Source organism: Pleurodeles waltl, chromosome 3_1 (assembly GCF_031143425.1).
Source record: "Pleurodeles waltl isolate 20211129_DDA chromosome 3_1, aPleWal1.hap1.20221129, whole genome shotgun sequence".
NCBI classification, from domain to species: domain Eukaryota; kingdom Metazoa; phylum Chordata; class Amphibia; order Caudata; family Salamandridae; genus Pleurodeles; species Pleurodeles waltl.
The window spans coordinates 1,622,058,111-1,622,070,469 of NC_090440.1; positions in this window are offsets into that span (position 1 = coordinate 1,622,058,111).

The window sequence follows — 12,359 nt, forward strand, 5'->3', positions numbered from 1 at the left end:
GTATCATTATATCACCATCTTTGAGTTGGGCAATCCTTATCCTATTGGCATATTTTGGGATCCTAGATCAGTCCTGTAGGCACGGCAATGTGAAAAGGATGAGTTATGTGGATAAAACGTGAAATCAGAAAATGTAGCAGTCAGTGTACCATATTAGTTAATTAGTCAGCAAGTCAGACCCTGATTTTCACATAATAGAGATGCCAAAGTCTTACCCACAGACTTCAGCTTCCATAATCACTAATGAACATGTTCGACTGTATGTTTAACTTACTAGCAGCATGTAGCTCCACAAGTTGTGCTACGAGTATGAGGCACTTGAGTACAATGGCCTAGGTGTGTATACAGCTCATGGCCAGAAGTGTGCTTGCATCTATCTGTTTGTTACAAGTCATGGCTTACTGGTGGGAATGATGTAGACAATGGTCTGCATTTCCAAAGATAAGTGTTGATGGGATTGTCCAAGGTTTGGGTGTATCCCATTCGGACTTCCTCCATACCTGTGGTGTGTTGGCCAAACCTATGTACAGCTTTCCAAAGCTTCCTGTTTGTCCTTGTTGTTAGAAATGATTAGTTGCATGTCCACCCCCACCCCCAGACACAGGCGTAGGGTTGTGAATAGTGTACCTAGGACTGAAGATCCAAGTTTGGTACACAAACATGTAAATCAGTAATTCACTTGTCCAAACCTAGGATACCCACTCATGATTGGCACATGCATTCTGTACTGGCAAGTCCTTTTAAAACTCGCAGATCTTGTGGCCCTAGATTGCCATCCAGAACATAGAAATTTGTTGTCCTATCAGTGGTGGAGGATATGCAGCATGATTTGTAGCTGACAACTGGCAGAACTATGATGCCAAAGTCATTCCAGTTGTTACCCATCTTGTAGGGTTTGGATGTGCTATTTGATGATAGGACATTTGTAGGCTGGCTTGCCATGTACTTACTCAGGGACTATCAGTGATCTGTATGAAGATATGGGCTGTTACAGGTACATTAGATGTATTGTCTGATTTACCTTTTGAGCCATTTCACACAATGCAGTACCTAATGTTTGGTTTTCTATTTGTATTAACAGCAGCCGATATGACTCCCATCCAGCTTCAAGAGTTTCAACGCATGGCAATGCGTTACCGCCACATTCTGGATGTGGAGTCTGGGTACCGCAACATGGCAAGATGATATCACCATGAGAGAGCCTCCGGAGTGTGGAGGGCATTTGCACACGGGGGCACTTCCGTGTCCACCACCGCCACCACCACCAGCAACACCACTACCACCCAGGTGGCCCCAACAGCAGCTGGGACCTTTTCTGGACCATCTACAGCAACAGCTCCAGGACCAGTCACAGCACCACCTGCACCTCAGCCTACGGACATAGCACCGACAAGGGCCCATATGGCATCGATTGGCACCCAGACCACCCCTGCTGCAGCCATAGACCCTGCAGCTTTTGCTCAGACGCAAAGGAACTTGGACCATGACCTACGGAAAATGACCAGACTGCAGCAGGAGGTGGCACAAGTCAACCAGAGGGTGCGTGCCATTAAAAAGACCCTGAGGAGGGCCAACTTGTAGGCTTCGACTCTGACATGATTCCCTCCCCTCCCTCCTCTTTCCTGGTTCTTTAACTTAGTGTGTTTAGGGGGCTTAGTGTTAGGTTAGTATAGGCTGTTAGTTTAGTTAGTGGTAGTGCAGTGCTGCCCTCCTGTTCCTGGCAATCTTTTCGTTGGTCCCGCGCTTGCAGTCATGCCAGCGTTTCTTGCACTTGATGACTGTTCTCCTAACTTCTACCACACTGTTGATCTTGTCAACAATTTGTTGCCATATTGCCTCTCTCCTACTAATTGGCAACTTTGAGGTAACAAACAGTTGGTGCTGGTGTTCCGTCACCTCTTTCACCAGAATTTCCTGCTCCTCTGCACTGAAGCGACACTTTCTTTTCTTCTTCTCCCTGTCCTGGTTCTTGTGTGGGTCCTCCTGGCTGGTTCCTGGGCTGTTATCATCTTCCTGGGGTCTTTGCAAGCATCTGGGATCCATTTTGGCTCTCCTATGCACATTTTGCAGTGTTTGTGGTGCTTTTTGACGTACTTGCGTCAAAAAACGCCGCGTATCCGGTTTGCGGCGTCGTGAACTGGCTCACAGTCATTTTCGCTGTGTTAACGTCGTTTTCCTTTACGACGTGACGCAGTCGGTCGGGTAAAAAAAAAAGACTCACACCTGTGATTTGCGCTGCCGTGCGTCAAAGTATAAATTTGAAGCCCGCACGGCGCAAATAATATTTTTGACGCAAAACTGCATCTGCGCAGATTTGCACAAAAAGTATATATATATGGGCCTCTGTACACTGATGTGGTATTAATATTTTGTAGGGTATGCTTTTGGGAGAGGCTTACCTTCAGCTAAGGCATTCACATCAACCAATATTTCATTATTCAGTCTTGTTTGGGAATGAGTCACTGCAGCAACAGAAGCCATAGCTACTGCGGATTTAGCCGCTTCATAAGCCAAAGTGTTGCCAATAACGCATACACCTACACTTTGGTGGCCTAATGTGTGGACTACATGAGCATTAGGTAGTTTTTCCTTAAGATCAGCCACCCTCCCCCATCGAGTTCTGTGTTTTATGGTGTTACCCTTCGAGTCTCAGAACCCGTTCAATCTCCAGTAATTAAGACAATCTTTGTAAGACTGGACACAGTAGTATGAACCACAAACAATCAATGTGAGTTGTCCTGGATCCATATGTTCCAGTGCTAAGATAAGGGCTTTAAGTTCAGCCAGCTGAGCTGTGCAGTCCCCCAGGGTCTGTGTGTAGGTATTGTAAGGGAATATACCATACTTCATCACTCCGCTCACGGCTGCACAAGCAGCTGAGTACTGATGTTTAGTACCTACAGCTTGTTGTGCTGAACCATCAGTGTAAATGACAGGAAGGTATCTGTCAAGCGGCAAAATGTCTAGGGGTGCGGGGTACTCCTGTGTGCATTGTAGAAATTCTTTTGTTTGAAGTTTTGGATCAAAGATGTCCTCAACATTGGTGCTGGTCATGGATGTTACCCAGTGAATCCAACATGGATGTAATGCTTTAGCGTTAGGAACGCTTGCTTTGGTGACACTGGGGTAATGACAATAATGCATTTCCCTTGGGCAAGTGGCCTCTCCTTGATGACAGACATCTGTACTTGAATCAGAATTTTTTCTGTGGGTGCAGAACGTTGTTATGCATTGTATTATAAATGTGATTTATATGCTAAGGGCACCATGCCACCTTCATTAAAGGTGACATAGGTGAACCCAATGGCATCAGCAATTATGACTAAATTTGTTTTGTTATCATGAGTGTGTTAGTGTTTTGCTTCTAGCATGTCCTCTTGCAATCCTCTAAGGATTCATGTGTTTTCTACTGTCCAGTGTCTGCCACAATAATTAGGGCGTATTAAATCACAGAGTGGCTTAATGCGTTGTGCATAGTCAGAAATGTATGTTCTGTCAAAGTTGAAGAAACCAAGTAAAGACTGTAGTTTCTTGATAGTGTTTGATGGTTGGAGTTGAGCACATTTTTCTAAAAAGTGCGGGGCCAGGCTCTTGCCCTCGTTTGATATCTCATATCCCAGGAACAATACACTGAGTTTGGCTATTTAAGTTTTCCTAAAATACAATTTTTAACCAATGGCTGTGAATCCCAGAACGATCCGATAGACCCAGGCAACATAAATGTTGAGGCCATCATCTATGAGATAGATGTCATCCACAAAGGACAACTCCTCTGGATCAATATCACGCAATAGTGATGTTACATGGGCTTAGAACAGGCCTGGGCTGTTCCTATAGCCTTGGTTCAAACTACAGAAGCGTTGTTGTGAGCCGAATGAGAATGCACTTAGGTCCCGACTTTCGTGTGCTAAGTTTTGACAGAAAAAACATTGGAGATATCCAAAGTTGTTTTATATTTTTTATGCACTATGTTATTAATTAGCGCTCTGCTGCGTGAATTTTTTACTGCGTATGTACATGTATGACTGTTTAAGTGTTTGTAATTTAAGACTATTCTGTACGACTGGTCATGTATTGCAACGGGTAATAGAGGGTTATTCATTGCAGAGACGCAGGGCTCAATTACTCCCTGGTACTTGAGCTGAGTAAGGAGGTCCCTCACTGGAGCTTTGGCTTTGTGTTTAACAGGATATTAGGGCTGAGGCTGGGGTGTGGACCTGATCAGTATTACATGTTAAGGAGAATTCTAATCCCAACCAACATGAGTGAGCTAAAGCCCAGTTGACAGCATAGGCTTCTTTTACTGCTTCTGGAACAAGATCAGAGAAAGAAGTCAAAATTACATCTTCCTCAAGTAAGAGCTTACCGATGTGCTCAGGTGGCCAGTCTCTTTCGGGCAATAGGATATCACAACATAGTTCATCCCAAAACATTACACAAATAGTGCTCTCTATGTCTCCATCGATTTGGATATTTAAATCATAAACTCTGTCAAGTGGGAGAAAGCGCCCATCTGCAGTCTCAACTGCAATGAAGTCACTAGCTGCTGTCGCACCTAGATGATCTTTCAGATTCTGGCGACATATCGTGCGAGACTTCTGCCACACTGCCAAGCAGTGTGTCAGAGACACCAGATCCTCAGGGTCTGTGCACGTTCCCAACACGTCCACCACTGAACAGCTCCAAGACTCTGATAGATAAATCACAGAGACTGAGAGAGTCCAAGTGGGGAAGAGGGGATTAGGAAGGGAACAGCTGGGAAGGAGACCTGTAGTAAGAAAAAGGTTAGAACACACAATATGAAAATTATATCTCCTGAAATCAATACTAGACTATGATTCTAAGCCTAGTCACTCTGAAAACATAATCAATCTAAGAGTTAAGTTTAAAATGACTAAGTTTCAAGATGGCCGGATACCTGTAGGGGAATCAAGATGAATTAAATGAAAACTTTCTTATTCAAGTACTTTTCTTTACATGAGAATCAGAAAAAACATTCTGACTACATTTTAAACCAGTCATATAAATCCTATTTTGAGAATGTATACTAGGACCATACAATATTGCATCTAGAAACTCTGGCCTTCTGTGTACTCTTAAAATGTTTCAACACAAACTGCGCATATTGCAGATATATATATATATATATATATATATATATATATATATATATATATATATACTGTATATATATATATATATATAGTAAACACCATAAAAGGATTGTGCACCATGAATAACACAATATGGATTCAGGAAACAAATCACATAACTTTTCAGCTCGAATATTACATAATAAATATCTTAGAATAGTAGCATACATTAAACAACATGAATTAAACTCGAGGAGAGAATCGTGCGTCTTGCCAATTCGAGTGTTACCATGTAAAATACCACGAAATGGTAGCATCCAATGAATATCAAAGTCAAATCATTATTAATCGAATCGCGCGTCTTGCCGATTTGTAAAACACGATGTAAATGTCAAGGAATAACAGCTCACAATAAATAACAAGATCAAAGTACAATGAAACGAATCGCGCTTCTTTTGCCGATTCTTAAGCCACTGTGTAAAATGTCAAGAAATGGTAGCGCGCAATGAACAAAGTTAAATGCTCATGAAACGAGTTGTGCGTCTTGCCAATTCGTAAAACATCATGTAAATGTCAAGAAAAAGTAGCGCGCAATGGACAACAATGTTTAAACACCATAAAACGAATCGTGCGTCTTGACGATTCTTAAGCCACCATGTAAATGTCAAGAAATGGTAGCGCGCAATGAATAACAAAGTCAAACCTTTATGAAATAAATTGCGCGTCTTGCCTATTTGTAAACTACCATATAAATGTCAAGAAATGGTAGCGCGCAAGTAATCTGTTACTCATTTAAGAATTTAAACCAAGAATATGAAAATTCGAAATAACGGTGTCGGGACAGTCCAACCCCCATCTTACCGCCTGGAACAATGATCACCAATGAAGGATTAGGGCAGAAGACTGGAAGATCCAAATAGGCCGTCTGGACAGGAGCTCAGGAAGAAGCTGCTGCTCTGCACCGGGACCCTCTGAATTGTGAGTACAGGGAGTTGGGCAGGCTCTCTTTTATAGAGTCTTGGCCCAGCCCAGAACCACGCCCAGGCATGTTGCAGGGAAAGTCTCTGGAAGGCCCTGGAAAGGGGCCACACCCTAACACACTCTGAAAACCTGCAGGAATACATTGCAAAGGAACAGTATTTGTAAGCATATTAAAAATATGTTTTCAGGATTGAACTCTGCAATGCAAAAGGTTAAACTACAACATATCAGCACAATGCATAAATTACTTTGTTTTGAGAGTGCTGGGTTTTTGCATTTTTGTCGCCAATAGAGCGCGTATTGCTCTGGTGTTGACACAGTGTCACTGCCCACATCTTGTTCTTCAGCAATGTTCTCAAATTTACTGGCATTTTTAATTGAAAGTGATGCCACTTTTTTCTTTCTAGACTGTGGCTTTTGTTGTGGGGACTTGTATTCTCTTTTGTCTGAAGACTGTGGTGAGCCTTTCTGCTGTTTCATGTAGTCAGGACGTTGCTCTGACCAGCCCACTCTCTCATTACATCTATCCGGTGCGTCCTCAAAGGAACGAGAGTGAATCAGTATATCTGCCAGGAGCTTTTATCTTTCTCTATTTCTGAGATTATGGCCCTCATTATGACTTCAGCTCTCTTTTCTCAAGATCGCCAAAGCAATGGGCGCCGGAAGACTGCCAGCATCCTACGAGTACTGAAGGATTTCCACCACAATTTGGGTAGAAATCCTCTAATAGTCGTGATGGCGGTCGGATGCGCCGGGGTGGTTCCACAACAGGCCTCGCCCTGCCAAAAGGACTCTGCCAGCTGTATTACGACCTGTAATATGGGCTGGTGGTGTTCTAATGGCGGGGAGCTGCTGGCGATGGAAACGCCAGTTCCCATTCCCTGCCGTACGATCTCCTCGCTAGACAAGATAAGTCGATTGTCCAACAGGGGAGGGGGTTGGGAAGGTGGGGGGTGTTGGTGTGTGAATGGGTTTTGAAGTGAGTGCGTGTTGGAATGTTTGTGTGAATGCGTGTATGCGTGTGAGTGAATGCATGTATGTATGTGAGTTAATGTGTGTATGTAAGTGTTGGTGAATGAGTGTATGCAGGGTACATGTGGGTGTGTGCGTGTATCCGGGGAGGGAGGAGTGGGGGTGCTGTTCTGGAAGGGGCTGGGTGTGCTGTTCTAGAAGGGGGAGGAGGGTGCTGGTTTGGAGGGAGGTGGAGGGGGCACTGAAATTGCAGGGGGCTGGGGGAGTCATCTACCGCCATGGACACCCTTGCGGGAAGCCGACTCATGATACTGTCTTCAGCGGACTGCTGGGTCAGAGATGCTGATCTCTGGCTGGCTATCCAACAACCCTGGCGGTAAAAGTGGGCATGTGGCAGTTTGGCAGTGAGACCGCCACCATGGCCCTGGCGGTCTTTGGACCGCCAGGGTCATAATGAGGACGAATATCTCCTTTCAGAGTTCTGCGGGTGTGGAGAATCTGCTCTCTGACTTATTCTGCCTTCAATTTGCTTTTTGTTTATTCCAGTGCTTTTTAGAAGTCTCCTGTTCTTGTTTGGTACCTTCGTTAGGGGTGGGACGCTGCATTTCAGGCTTTTTCAGCTTAGCTCTCAAATGATCCTGTCCTATACTAGTATAGGTATCGGAAATTATTTTTGGTAGCTGTTTCTCCTGTTCCAAGTGTGGAATCTCTCGAAGTCGCTGGCGTATAGCCAATGCTACTGCTTCCCCTTTAATGTTACTAAGCATTATTGAGGAGACTGCGTCAAAGTTACGCATCAACTTCATCCCCAAATCTAGGGCTGGAGCAGCCCCATGTTCGTTCTGGATTTGTTTTAACGCGCAACACTACTATGTGTGGTATTATAAAGTGCAACAAAGACTCTCTACCCCATGTGGCGCAGTCATCCACTGAGGGATGTGTGAATGCGTGCATGATTGTTGAAGTGAGTGCGTGTTGGAATGTTTGTGTGAATGTGTATATGCGTGAGTGAATGCATGTATGTATGCATGTGAGTGAATGTGTGTATGTAAGTGTTGGTGAATGAGTGTATGCAGGGTACATGTGGGTGTGTGCGTGTATGCGGGGAGGGAGGAGTGGGGGTGCTGTTCTGGAAGGGGGAGGGGGTGCTGTTCTAGAAGGGGGCAGGAGGGTGCTGGTATGGAGGGGGGTGGCGGGGCACTGAAATTGCAGGGGGGTGGGGGAGTCATCTACGGCCATGGACACCCTGGCAGAAAGCCAACTCATGATACTGCCGGCGGTCTTCAGTGGACTGCGGGTCAGAGATGCTGATCTCTGGCCAGCTGTCCAACAACCCTGGCATTACAAGTGGGGATGTGGCAGTTTGGCAGTGAGACCGCCACCGTGGCCATGAGGATGAACATCTCCTTTCAGAGTTCTGCGGGAGTGGAGAATCTGATCTCTGACTTATTCTGCCTTCAATGTGCTTTTTGTTTATTCCAGTGCTTTTTAGAAGTCTCCTGTTCTTGTTTGGTACCTTCGTTAGGGGTGGGACGCTGTATTTCAGGCTTTTTCAGCTTAGCTCCCAAATGATCCTTTCCTATACTAGTATAGGTATCGGAAATTATTTTTGGTAGCTGTTTCTCCTGTTCCAAGTGTGGAATCTCTTGAAGTCGCTGGCGTATAGCCAATGCTATTTCTTCCCCTTTAATGTTACTAAGTATTATTGAGGAGACTGCGTCAAAGTTACGCATCAACTTCATCCCCAAATCTAGGGCTGGAGCAGCCCCATGTTTGTTCTGGATTTGTTTTAACGTGCAACACTACCATGTGTGGTATTATAAAGTGTAACAAAGACTCTACCCCATGTGGCGCAGTCATCCACTGAGGGAACCATCTCAAAGGGCAAGCATATTGTGAGAATTCTATGTTTTTCTTGTGGTCCCGTATGGGGAAACAAAACTTTCAGCAGATTAGTTGTCTGGGCTATCCAGAAAGGGGTTTTCTCTTGTTCCGTGGGCACTTTGCCCATGGTAAATGAACTGTTTGTGGATTAATCTCATTAGTGGCTAACTGATATCCAGCGAGTGCTGGTGCTGCTGGATGCACTGGTGTTGTGTTCAAAGTTCCCATTACGAACTTGTCTATATAGTGTTGCTAGCTCATAGTAAAGGTTGCGTAGATCAGCTGACTGCATGTTTTGTATGCCGGGGTGTTGAGTATATGTGGCAAACATTGGCCACATTGGTCCTTCTTTAGCTAAGGGACCTAATCTCACTTGTATTACATGTGGTAGGGTGCCATTAAACCAGTTCTGATGTTCTTGATAAGTAATAATGATTTCAAGATACCGGTATGCTTGGTACAGCTGTGGTACGTTTGCAATTCTGTATGTGTGGAATATGAATGTTCTATGGTCTTCCTCAGGAAAGGTAACCAAGGAATATAGGGCCTGATTACAACTTTGGAGGAGGTGTTAATCCGTCCCAAATGTGACGGATATACCACCAGCCGTATTACGAGTTCCATAGGATATAATGGACTCGTAATACGGCTGGTGGTATATCCGTCACTTTACCGTCACTTTTGGGACGGATTAACACCTCCTCCAAAGTTGTAATCAGGCCCATAATGTTTCTGTTTGGTAAGCTTCATTAACTTCTACAATGAATGTAACATCCCTGCCCTCATCTGACATGCCATGTCCTATTAGGTGGAGTGTTAATGCATGCAAGAAAAAAGGCAAACCAGGGCACCCCAAAAAATATAATATAATGATAAGTCCAAGACGAGTAGAGTAGAGTTGCAAAAGATATTTTAATCCTTGATAATAGGAAAGAAGACATGGTATTCCAAGGTAATCGTGTCCTTAAGTGAGACAAAACATATGAGGAATCAGAAAACAGCCAACACGTGTTTCGTCCTCACTGACTTTTTCAAGGCTGAAACAAAAACAAATGGCAATTCTTACACATATTGTTGCTACCATCCAGGTAGATACAGTAGAAGGTGATATATCGAATAAAGATCAATCTCAAGACAAACAATTCTAGCTCAAACGTGCACAGATAGTCAACAAACGAGATACCCCATTGTTAAACCGTTGAAACAATTGGACGTGCCATTCTATATAGAATCGGTGGGAATGAGAAAAAGGCGAAGATGTAATATAGTCATGGTGGGTAGAGGCGTGAAAAGTCACCGCGTGAAAATAGGGAGCAATAAAAAGTGATATATTCATATATCAGAGAGCAAAGCCGATGTTTTTGCGCACATGTTACATAGCGAGTGGGACAGATGGTGCTTGTGAAGAAGAGTTAAAGAAAAATAAAATTTTTTTATTTTTTACCTCATAGATTAGGGTTAAGAGAAAAGCCAGTTCAAAACGTGCTTCTGTTGATTCTCAGAAGTAATTTTATATCTAGGGGAGAAGCCCATAGAAAAAAGAGAACTGTAGTAACGGATTTTTAAATCTAAGGTGAACAAAAATAGAAAAACGAAGAAGAGAAGAAGATCAGGGAGGAGGAAGGTCAAACTAAACCTACCCTTAATGTATGACTAGTCCCGCCGAAAGTAAGGCTGACACTCATGTAAAAAGGATGCGTAGCTTTCCGAATTCAAGGAAATGTAACATGAAGTGTATCCGTGGTCCAAGAAAGCGCTACCATGAGGGTCGAGATGGGCCCAGCCTGTGAATAATAAGAACAATAAGAAAAATAAGAAAAAGAAAAAAAACCTGTGTGCTACAACAGCTGCTAAAAAAGAAAAAGAAAGAAACAAGAAAAACTGAAAGCCCAAGTACCAACATAAGGTACCTCTACTTAAATCAGAAAAAATAGGGCACTATCCTTACTATTGTTCTAAAATGAACCGTATATACTGCGCTATACACGTTAAAACCGACGTAACGTGGTAACCTCGCCACGTCAGGCAATGATTATGTGTAGTGTATGAGCTAAACAGATTGGAGTGCGAACAGAGGGCCATATGGGCGATGTCAAGACAAAGACATATTATCTAGCTCCCTTGAAATGCTGTTAAAGTCCGAATATGATAAAACTCGAAAATACCTCTGTACAGGTCATCCGACAGTGAGAGGCTAAGGATGAACAAGAGCAACATGTAAATGCCCCGTATTATCTTCTCCTAATGTACCCCAAAGAAAAAACCACGTAGATGTGGGTAACCCCTGACAGAATAGTGCACATACCTTTAACTCTCCAGGCTCCGAGAGTCAGGGAGACAGAGACGATGCAAGTGGTCATACGCAGCGCATGATAACGCTGCCGTGGTGTACGTAAACTCCAAACCCCAAAAGAGTGTTGCGTCTAAATACGTGCACTCAGACATATAAAAAGGACTGTACCTATTACAAAGTGAACGAGCAAAGCGCACTCATAAACAAGGGCATTGGCGGGCGCCATATTGGAAGTACTAGAGAAAAATGTGTGCCTATGTGGTTTATGTAAGAAAACCCACGCGCATAGAACTTCCAGAAAAGTAACTTGGAAAATGGGCTGTTATTGTTATTAATCGGGTGTGCATAAAAACGGGAAAGGGGAAATCAAACCCAAAATGTGTTAGAAAGAGTGAAGGAAAGTAGGGCAAGAAAGGGTACTCCTAAAGACAGTGTATTATAGTATCTACAACATATATGAATGCTAATCAGCTGAGCCCAGAAAGAATGGCATAAAGTTCATTGTGATTGAAGTGAACCATAAGAAAATAGACTCATTATTATACATAACCCATCATCAAGGTAGAATTTCAAAAAGTCTTTTGCATCTCTACTCATCTTGGACTTATCATTATATTATATTTTTTGGAGTGCCCTGGTTTGCGTTTTTCTTGCATTTTGTACTTTACAGCACGAGGCATAGGTGGTCCTTTTTTGGTTTCCGCCTGTGTTTTCTGTGTACTTCTGAAACCCTTGGTGGTTGGGTTTCCCTACCAGGTTGGCACCGTGCATAAGACTGTACATACGTTATGTGATTTTGGAGCTTGCTGTTTCAGATGTGCGACGTGAGCATCAACCACCTTTTTTCTAATAACGAGTGTTAATGCATGACTGACATTTTCAGGAATGTCGATGGCGTTAGCCATATTATGAAATGTGTTAAGAGATAGAACACCAAATGGGGTGAAAGTCCCTTTAAAAGTTTGAGCTTGAACAACGCACAGCCTAGTTAGGTGGTCCCTGTTCAGTTGAGGAGGATCATCCCCAAGACCACAGACAACTCCGTATAATGGTACATAGGGTACCTGTTGTGTGTGAGGCAGAGATACTCAGGGCATTGTAAATTAGTGCGAAAACACCATCTCTGGTGGTGTCAT